Source organism: Camelus bactrianus, chromosome 1 (assembly GCF_048773025.1).
Source record: "Camelus bactrianus isolate YW-2024 breed Bactrian camel chromosome 1, ASM4877302v1, whole genome shotgun sequence".
Taxonomy (NCBI): domain Eukaryota; kingdom Metazoa; phylum Chordata; class Mammalia; order Artiodactyla; family Camelidae; genus Camelus; species Camelus bactrianus.
In genome coordinates this window covers 6,396,640-6,406,453 of record NC_133539.1, presented here as the reverse complement: position 1 = coordinate 6,406,453, position 9,814 = coordinate 6,396,640, and the positions used below count along the sequence as shown (strand labels likewise).

The 9,814-nt window shown below is 42.7% G+C and overlaps 1 long non-coding RNA gene across 1 annotated transcript; it reads right to left on the bottom strand.

The window, feature by feature from the left end:
* Positions 1–554: 554 nt before the first annotated feature.
* LOC141574173 (uncharacterized) lies at positions 555–9,456 on the bottom strand. The gene is made up of 5 exons (XR_012500996.1): positions 9,322–9,456; positions 7,490–7,717; positions 4,569–4,635; positions 3,590–3,983; positions 555–1,629 (listed from the first exon to the last, which is right to left on the bottom strand). It is a non-coding gene; the product is annotated as an uncharacterized LOC141574173 (long non-coding RNA).
* Positions 9,457–9,814: the final 358 nt, after the last annotated feature.

The following is a 9,814-nucleotide window of genomic DNA, read 5'->3' as shown; positions in this document are numbered from 1 at the left end:
CTGCACCTCTTTTGTCTTCTCTTCAGTTCCTCTCCTCTGTTCTTCTGTCTTCCTATTTCCTTCCTCTTTTCTGTTTTTAAAAACATGTTCTAAAATTTTTGATATTGTTACTACAAGCATATGTCATTTGTAACTCTTAGGTGACACTTGACATGTAGCCAGGTGGGGGTTTGGTCCCCCAGATCTCACAGTGTCCCCTGAGGTCTGCCCCACTGTCTCCAGGATGTGAGCCCCTCCTTCCTGCTTCTTCTGCTGAGGGAAGTGGAAGTACCACGTCCTGGACCAGCCTGTGCCTCCTGCGGGTCAGCACTCGGGGCCCAGGCTTCATTTCGTCCCAGGGTCTTCTCCGCTTACTCTGTTCCCAGGGTCCCCTTCCTGTGCAGAGTGATGCCAGCCTTTCCTCCTCAGTGTCCCCTTTGAGCTGCCCCAACCTGGTGTGTGTGTGTGTGAGTGTGTGTGTAATAGTGTGTGTGTGTGAGTGGGTTTGTTTGCCATGAAGGGAAGACTTTAATTTTGACTGCTAAGTATTAGAAATAGTTAAACCACACACAGTATTTTAAGCAAAATAAGTTTACGGCAAAGGTGGACGTTTCATTTAAATCAAACTGTGCATCTGAAATATGCGTAGTTTACTGCACAGAAACTATACCACAACAACGTTGTTTAAAAAAATGTTAAAGAAGAAACCAATGACTGAGAAATATCAATGCCCCTAAACTAATCAATGAATTTACCGCCACCCGAATAAAAATGTTACAGAACTTGAAGGTTGTGTCGTCGTTTTCAAGGTTTCTTTTGCATTCATTTTTAAAACCAGTTTAAATTCCTCCCTGCAGATATTAAATCACTCGTACAGGTTTCTCGTAGCAGGTCCTCGCAGACAGAAACGGTCTGCATGGTTTTGAACGTTTCTCTCCGTGTCAGAGTTTGAGGAGGCATAAATCATGGTAGACATTTCATTTAAGTCAAAATATAAAATTTACACTAATTCTAAAGGGTCCATTGATGGAGAAATAATGTATTCATAAGCATCATATGAACAAATTTGTATTTAAAAATACTAACTTAAAATTACATACCAAACTTCTATAAGAGCAATTGCGGCATCAGTTAAACAGCAGGAGCTAAACTGAAAAGAAATACATCGACATTAATATAAGAAAGAAACATGCAGATGTTGTGCTGTGGTTGTGAGTGTCTGGACCGGCTGCTGTGAGCTGAGTCACACCTGCAGGTGACCACAGGTCCCTGCTCCCTCACCGCGGTGCCCTCCTCCTTCCCGGGGGGCCTGATGGCCCAGGCCCCCCCCCCGACACTGCTGGGCCCCTGGGGGCTGCGGGCGGAGCAGCAGGAGCAACAGGGCCCCTGGGGGGAGGCTGGATATTGGACTCGACCTGGGCCAGCATCTGTCTGGTGCAGTCACTCTCTTGTCGCAGCTCCTGGAGCTTTCTCTCGGTGGCCGGCACCGCCAGCCAGCCTTCCTCAGCTCTTTTCTCTTGGAAGCGGATCTCCTTGAGGTGGTAGGAGGTGATTCTCTCCAATTCCTCGCCTGCGTCTTGGGCCATCTTCTTGCAGAGGTCGCGCATCTGACATTGGAGTCCAGGTCTCTACACACTTTAGGAATGATTTCTAGGCAGAGGGAAACAGTAGCTTAGGATTAATCAGGGTGCACCCTCAGATCAAGTGACGAAAGTTTGCAGGAATTACATTGGGACAGGCTAACACCATGTGCCTCCTATCACGACGCCCTGAAAACAACAATTTCTTTGGTTTTCCGGACAAAAATACATAACTGGAATCTAATCATGAAGAAATATAAGACAAATCCGAAGCGAGAAACAGTCTACAAAATTCCTGGCACATATGCTTCAAAACTATGAAGGTCACAAAATTCCTTTAGAAGGGAGCTGAGGGATTGTTTCCGATGAAAACCCCAGGGAACATGACATCTAAATGCAATGCATGATCCTCGACTAGATCCTGGGCCAGAGGGAAGACAAAACACTCAGAGATGATAGTATCTGAAAAACTGACAAAATTTGAACATGGACAGTGGGTTAGATAAGCATTATGGCAGTGTTAAATCCCAGCTTTGGTCGTTGTACTATTGTCAGGAAATAGTAAAGTGTTCGTGGGGTCAACAGGCTTTATGGCTTTAACTTGGTCAAAAATTGTCAGCGACTGACGGTTTCTCGACCGGCCTTCGTCCTGCTGGGATAGCGCAGCAGCGGCTCACGCCAGGTCTTCGCTCACTTGCTGGGGGGGATTCTCTTCTCAGTGAGAAAACACAAGATCGTACTAACGCTCCAGGGTGGTCCAGATCTGCCCTGGGCCCGCTGGGGTCAGAACGCCTCCTCCAAGGGCGTATCAGGGACCACGGAGCAGTCTCACTGCCTGGACCGGGTGGGCGTCCTCCTCCAGTTAACTCCACCTTCAAAGGCCCCCTTCCTCCTTCTCCCTTGCCGTTAAAATGTCTGAAGTGGTTTTGTGCCTGAACAGCTTCTGGCTCCCGGGCTCCCCACGGGCTTCTGTGAAAAGCTCTGTCTCTGAATGCCCACAATGGCAACGACCATTTATTCTCTTATAAAACAACAGCAGTTTGCTCTCCTGTGGTCCTGAGGGCCAGAGCTCTAAAAGCAAGGGGTCAGCAAGCAGTCCTTGGTGCTCCTTGGCTTGTCGCTCCCACACACTGGTCTCCGCCTCCCTCCGCCTGTGGCCTTCTCTGTGTGTCTCTGTGCTGTCCCCTCTTTGAGGGTATCCATCTGGACTTAAGCCCGGTGCTAGTCTGTCATGATCTCATTTTGATCTTTAATTACATCGGCAAAGACTGTTTCCAAATAAGGTCACATTCTTACTTGGTTCTGGACTGACATGAACATTTGGGGAGACACTGTTCAACCCATTACACTAGTATTGGTACTTCAATTCCCATGGAGTTTCTGGGTAATCTGAAAACCCCCGACTTATCCTTGTTTCTTCTTATAATTTTAATTTTTTTGAGAAGAGTAATTAGGTTCACTTATTTATTCATTTTTAGAGGAGGTAATGGGAATTGAACCCAGGACCTTGTGTATGCTATGCATGCGCTCTACCGCTTGAGCTATGCCCTCCCCCAGTTTCTTCTTGATCTAGATTTTACCTTAGCATAGGGCTCTAACCCTCTACCCACCTCTCAGGGTACCCCCAACCCACATCCCTCTTTCAACTTCCTTTTTCTTTATTCCACAGAGACAGGTTATGCCCCTCCCATACCCAGCCCTGGCTCCCAGAATCCAGGTGTATTAAACACATTCTGGGCCCCACATGTGGATTCTAAGTAGGATCCTGAAAAATGAAAAATTTGCATGGCTCTATTTGTCAAGGTATTTGTCCAGGATATGGCCATAAGGGGTACACTGGGGTGCCTATTCCCAGGTTCTCTGTTCCTCAGAGGACTATGGCTTGTCAAGAACCACTGAATTTGTTTCTATTCAACCTCATTCTAGTTATTTTGGCTTGAAGATAAAGAAAAGTTACTGAACCACTGAATTTGTTTCTATTCAACCTCATTCTAGTTATTTTGGCTTGAAGATAAAGAAAAGTTACTTACTTGCATATTTGATCAACTGAAAAGATCCAGACTGTAGATTGTGAGTCTTGATCCTTTAGGATGACATGTCCAGAGGAACGAAATTAATGATTTCCTTCACTTTCAAGTTGTGTAGAAGAAATTCTGGCTGCCCTTCTCACTGCACCTACACAAAGGCCAGACTTCGGAAAAAACAAGGGTGACGGTAGAAACACCTCTGGTGCTTGGTCATCAACAAACCTCGGACTTGGGCTTGGTCTCAAGAGAAGTCTGCAGCAGGAGGCGTGGATTAGGCTGCCCTTATGTACAGATGAGAAGACGATCCCACTGCTTTGATTCTGAGGCTGGCCTCGAATGTACGTAGTTTGGTCACAGGTATGACTCATTCATTCAATACTCTGTTTAAGGCTTTGAGCTTTGAAAGGGCAAAAAGGTACCATCAGAACTTAATCTTTACATGAAAGAAAACCTGTCTGTCTTGGAAATTAGCTCCTTTCTCATCTGTGTATCTTTCTCTTGGCTTCTTTTTATTCTACTTGAAAGACAAGTTTAAAAAAACAAGGGAGCATAGTATGTGGAAAACAGCTCAGCCTTCAAAGCAACTGTAGGTTGAATTTCACTTCTGCCACCTACACACATGACTTTGGGTTTTTCCCTTAACCTCTTTGAGTCTCAGTTTGCTCACCTGTAATGTCAACCTCACAGCCAAGTTGAAAAGATTAAAGAAATGACCTGGCATGAAACCCGACAGAGCAGAGGTATCCAGTTGTAGGTAGCAGGCTCCTTCTCCCATCTTGGGAGACTGATTCTGGGGCAGAATTGGCCCCAGTTTACAATGGCAATGCTGACATGACAGTAACCTTCACGGCCAGCACTCAGATCTGGTTGTGCTGGGATGGGGCAGGTGGGTGTGCAATGGTACGAATCACTGTCTGGAGAGAGGAGTGGTCTGTCCTCTAAGGTGTCAAGTTCATCCCTGTTTTCCCTCCTAGAAACTCACCTCCTTTTTTGTGCTTGGATTCACTCCCTCCAAATGGGAGAAAAGAATCATCTCTCTCATCATACCACTGTAAAGAATTGTTAAAAAACAATCATCTTAAACAAATTTTGAGAGAGAAAATATTAAGCAAGAACTACCAAAACATCACAAAAATCAATAAGGAAGCCTGTTCTATATCCAAAGGGAACTCTAATTCGAGAAGATATGTGCACCCCAATGTTCACAGCAGCACTATTTACAATAGCCAAGACTTGGAAGCAACTTAAATGTCCATTGACAGATGACTGGACAAAGAAGTTGTGGTATATTTATACAATGGAATACTACTCAGCCATAAAAATGAATAAAATAATGCCATTTGCAGCAACATGGGTGGACCTAGAGAATGTCATTCTAAGTGAATTATGCCAGAAATAAAGAAAAATAGCATATTGTATCACTAATGTGAAATCTTAAAAAATGATATAAATGAACTTATTTACAAAACAGAAACAGACTCACAGACATAGGAAACAAACTTATGGTTACCAGGAAGGGAAGGAGATGGGAAGGGATAAACTGGGAGTTCGAGATTTGCAAATATTAACTACTATGTATAAAATAGATAAACAATAAGTTTCTATTGTATAGCCAGGGAACTATATTCAATATCTTATAATAACCTATAATGAAAAAGAATATGAAAAAGAAGATATGTATGTATATGGATGACTGAAACATTATGCTGTACACCAGAAACTGACACAACATTGTAAACTGATTAGACTTCAATTTAAAAAAAAAAGGAACAAAAATAAGGAAGCCTGTTTTCAGTTAGCAAGATCCCTAACTAGAAGGGGTTAAACAGTTCTTACGCAAGGGCACATTATATAATCTCATCACAAGCTGAAAGCCAGCATCTCAGCATCTGGTCCTGCACCAACATCCAAAATACCTTTTCCCTTAATCCCCACCACCTACAAATAAACACTTTTAATGAAAGTCTCAAGAGGAGGTGAAAAGGGGTTTGTTTTTCCAGTTGATGTTAATCACCTTTCCTAGAGTCGGGAACTGTCCTTGGTAGTGCCTTCCTTATAACACATGATTCAAATATGACCACTTGCTTCTAGCAAGTTCCCTGGGTGCCAAGAATCAGGACCTGGTACCTGGCATGGCACACAGGCACCAGAGTGTGTGGGGTTTCATTTACTAACAACTCTTTCCTCCTCGAGTGAACTCACATTTTAAACCTTGCCAAGACAGATATACCCTTGAACTCTGCAGTCCTGCCCCACAATGTAGAAAGCTTAAAAGGGATCAAAGTGTTTTGTTACTTCGAAAACATTAGAGTAAATATTTCTGAGACTGCTCAAAAAGCTCCTTGGAATTAACATCGATTACTCACTATATGATGAAAGAGACATGTGTATGTGAATGTTCTTTTAGCTAGAAGAGTGTTTACTGGAAATAACGCAAACAGAATTTGAGAGCCAGGTCATAAGCAGGAACATAAAAACAGATCTGAAGCTGGGAAATGGTGTTCCCCTGGCAATTGGAGTGTTGAATCCTGAAAAGTTCTGTTTATGGTTTGACCAAGAGCTTATAATATCATCTAGAAAATAGATTTACAAATATAATTAAAGTAAATAGGAAACTGCATGGAAAATTTGGAAGTGAATTGTGTATTTTTTTCTGATTATGTAAGTAATACACACGTTCTTTTTGGAAAATGTGAACAATAAAAATATGGCATACAGAGGAATATAAAAATCCCCCAATTCTGTCATTAAAGATAGCTGTTTTCTGATACATACATATTATTTTCTTATCCCATAAGACTGTATTTATGCTGTATTTGTATTTGTCCTGTACTTTCCCACTTAATATAATTGTATTTTTATATTGTAGTATCTGAGTAGCTGGCTCCCAATGCAAACATAACATTTCTTTGAAATTTATTTCTAAAACACATCAATTTTCCAGTCTACTCTAAAACATATCCACATATGTTTTTAATATAAAATGTATTATATAAATATAAAAAATTTATTATAGGTAAATAAATATATAACATAAAATACAATTTTATATAATAAATATATGAAGAATACAAAAATAAAGTAAGTAAAATAACATAGCTCCATGTAAGTGAAAGGTGCTATTTTCCTGTACTCCTTGAAATTTTACTTGTATGCCATTTAAACACTTCTCTTTACCACATCCCTAAGAACTTTTGCTCAATTTTAGACAGCATCTTTAAAATACACTATGTTACTGGACAGGTTCCAGTGATAAGTTTTCACATACACAACTTCCCCACCGCCACACACACACACACACACACAAACACACACAGTCTATTAAGGAAATCCTGGACCATAATTTCAAAGCTTGGTGGAAGTGGATTTCCTCAAGAAAAAAGAATCTCCAATCCAGCTCTAAAACTGGTCTGAGGTGTTCCTTCACTAGACCAAAATCTATCAATTTACAGAAAAAAAAATCTATGGGTCATTGATAAATCATAAAGTTTTTCACTTTAAAATCTTCTCCAGTAAATTTCACGTGCAGCTTAGGCATCTGCTCTGCCACTTTCTGGCCTTTGAGAAAATGAGTCACCACGTGGCCAAAGATGAACCATAGAATCATTCAGAAATAGGGACTCATGCTTGACACAGCCGTTTGCTTTCCACACACTCTCCTGGTTGTCCCTTCCATCGCATGTGGTAAAGTCGCTTTTTCTCCAGGCAGAAGTGTGGTGTTTCTAAATGGAATTAGACATATCAATACACCATGGCTCACTATACTGGGTGTCCTGGCTCCCCACTGTGCCATCTGATCTAGACTGACAGTCACCATTGCAGGGAACCACCCTGTATACCTAGGTATCAGAAAGACACAAGGACTGAAAGATAGAGATATGACTCTCCAATCCAGTAACTTACCATTTACTGGAGGAATGAGCCTAGCCAAGGAGCTTTTTGTGGAGATGTCTCCACCATCTAGCTCACCAAAGCCTAACATTCCACAGTCAGATCTTCGTTTTTTTTGGCACTAGCTACAGATATTGTATTGCTTCCAAATGTTCAGATATCACTGAAATACAGCCACATACTTGAATCAGTCATTTGCAACAGTATTTCTCAAAGAAGGTTGATCAAGTTGCCTGTATCCTAGGGTGAGGAAGGGGGAAAAGGGAGGATGATTAATTAGAGATTTCTAAGTCCCACCCCCAGAGATTCTGAAGCTTTGTGGAGGATTCTGGGGATCTGAATTTTAACAAACCTCCAGGAAAATCCTATGAACATTAGAATCTGAGAACCAATGATTTATATCCTGAAATGAATGCAATTATGAATCCTTTCTTGATTGCAGAGGAGATACTTGATTATCTCCAGGGGGTAATTCAGTGACCATCACTAAAGTTTGCAAAGGGGAGTCTGGACAGGGCACTGACCCAGCCTTGTTTTTCCTGGAGTAGTCATTTATTAACTGCTCTCTCCAGGAGGGTCTAGTAACTGAAGACTTTGTATAAATACACTGTGAAAAGAGAAAAACAAATATCTGGACCTTTGTCCTCCTTCTGTTCACCTAGGAAGGGGTTTGCATGGCACAGATCAAACCCTTCCATCCACCCCAAAGTTTTGCCTTCATTCAGTCACAAGTCCCAGCAGAGAGGTCTAGGTACCAGCTGTTTTCAAGTAGACTCGGAGGGCATTGCAACTGATCTCACCTACCCTGTCTTGTCAAAACCCTACAGTGGCGGAAGCCACCTGACTCCTATATTGGTTTCCTGGGGCCGCCATAACAAGCTACCACGAAGTGGCTGACTTAAACACCAGGAACGTATTGTCTCAACAGTTCTGGATGTTAGAAGTTAGAACTAACAGGGTTAGTTCCTCCTAGTCAGCCATCTTCTCCCTGTCTTCACATCATCTTCTCTCCATGCCTATCTGTCTCTGGGTCCAGATTTCCCCTTTTTAGAAGGACACCAGTCATATTGGATTAGGGTCCACCCTAATGACCCCACTTTAAATTGATTACCTCCATAAAGACCCTATCTCCTAATAAGGTCACATTCAAAGGTCCTAAGGACTTCAACATCTTTTGGGGGGCACAATTCAGCCCTGAACACCTCCTCTTCCCCCAGCTGATCTGTGCCCTTGGAGGCTGGGGACAGCAGGCCTGGTTCTGCATCTTTGAGAAGCCTAACAGGCACCTCCCATCACCGCCCACAGCCCCATGAAGGGTCCAGGCCCATCCTCAGTAATATGTGGGGATCCAGTAAGGGCAGCTAATCACAGCAGGATCACAAAAAATTAAAGCTCAACCTGGATGTTTGCACCAAGCTGGGGAACTGACAGGCACGCCCCAGATGGTCTTTCAGAGCCAAATTTCGCCAGATTTCTCCTTCTTGGCGTGGCTTTAATTAAATACCTCTTAAACAGTTGCACAATTGTGTCTAAACTTAAAAATAAATTATACCCATGTTTCTGGAGGCATATTTCAACCTTGCCTCTAGGTCTTGCCCAGGAGAAGGTTAAAATTCAAACACTGAATGATCGAAGACTCACTTTTCCCATAGAATTGTCTTCAGTTCAGAGAACGTTAACAGTGAGAACAGCAAGCCTCCTCAGGACGCTAGGATTTTACATTTTTAAAACTTTTTTATACCAAAAAATAAAAGAACTATCAACTTGTCACCTAGAGGAAGTCAAAAGGAATATGGTTATTAATCCTCAACAGGAAGTGAGATTTCCCATTTATCTTAAGTTACCTTATCTATTTCCCACGACCTTCACGCTTTATGTCTGCAAACACGGAACATTCTTCATTCAAAGTCTTTCCAGTGGGACCAGCTGATTAAGCCATCAGCTCCTTCAACATCACGTCTGTACAGGCGCCATGATGGACGTCCTCTGGCCTTGTCAGGGCCACCTCTCGACCTCCTGATTGCGGGGTGAAGGGCGGGGGGGGGGGGCTCTCACTGCGCCAGGGCGTTGTTGGAACAATCTGGCAGCAAGACATTAAGCAACAAAGATCAGGCTTAGGAATCTACTGTGTGACTGTGTGCTTACTGTTGTCCAAATATTAGGAAACAATACCCAGAATTAGCAGCATTAGGTATGTGCTCAAGGGCACAGACTGAAACGTGATGCTCTTCACTTGAGAGCTTTCTCCACTTGAAACCCTCTTAGGTTTGCTGGAAAGGCTCATTCCCAGGAAGTCACGCCCATTTAGTCTGCCTGCCAAGTAGTGCCAGGCTTCTT